The following is a 1,020-nucleotide window of genomic DNA, read 5'->3' on the forward strand; positions in this document are numbered from 1 at the left end:
TTTTTTTTTTTAGAGACAGGGTCTTGGCTGTCCTTGAACTCCTGGCCTCAAACAACCATCCCACTTCAGACTCCCAAAGTGCTGAAATTACAGGTGTGAGCCTCAGCATTCAGCCTGTTATTTTTTTCTTAAAAGTCAACCATTCGGCTTGGCGCCTGTGGCTCAAGTGGCTAAGGCGCCAGCCATATACACTTAAGGTGGCGGGTTCGAATCCAGCCCAAGCCCGCCAAACAACAAAAAAGAAAAGAAAAGAAAAGTGCACATACACACACAAAATATATAAATAAAATAAAAAATTAAATGAACCAGCAATGGCTCAGCGCCTGTGGCTCAAGCGGCTAGGGCGCCAGCCATATACACTTGAGCTGGTGGGTTTGAATCCAGCCCGGCCTGCCAAACAACAATGACGGCTGCAACCAAAAAATAGCTGGGCGTTGTGGCAGGTGCCTGTGGTCCCAGCTACTTGGGAGGCTGAGACAGGAGACTCACTTGAGCCCAAAAGTTGGAAGTTGCTGTGAGCTATGATGCTACGGCACTCTACCCAGGGTGACAGTTTGAGGCTCTGTCTCAAAATAAATAAATAAATAAATAAATAAAATGAACCAGCAACTTAGTCTTTCCAAAATCTTTCACATAGGCAAATATTTCTCTTTTCTATAGGTAAAAATACCCCCTAAAAGAACAAAAAATAAATAGAATCAAGTTAAAAGGAAAACCAAGAAGATTAAAGACAAACTGGGAAAATATTTTGCAAAAGGCATAGCAGCAATGAATCTTAATATACCTTAATATATAAAGTGTTCTTACAAAGCAATATCAATGTCACATAGTCCACACAGAACAATGAGCAAGGAGCATGAATAGAAAATTCACGAGAGAAACTTGGAAATGGCCCATACTTGTCCATTCTTATAATTAATTTAAGACATTTTGATTATAATGCCTGGTTTTGCCTACTGAACTAGGAAAAAAAGTTAAAGATAATACAATTTTTCTTTTTCTTTTTTTTTTTTTTTTTTT

General features: G+C 38.9%; 1 protein-coding gene across 4 annotated transcripts in view; it reads right to left on the bottom strand.

Annotated features, from left to right (window-relative positions):
* The window catches only part of PPP1R3B (protein phosphatase 1 regulatory subunit 3B), a 12,947-nt gene that overhangs the window by 6,558 nt on the left and 5,369 nt on the right, over nt 1-1,020 (bottom strand). The window lies entirely within an intron of this gene.

The sequence above is a fragment of the Otolemur garnettii genome, unplaced genomic scaffold (assembly GCF_000181295.1).
Source record: "Otolemur garnettii isolate 467f Iridium unplaced genomic scaffold, OtoGar3 scaffold00121, whole genome shotgun sequence".
NCBI lineage: Eukaryota > Metazoa > Chordata > Mammalia > Primates > Galagidae > Otolemur > Otolemur garnettii.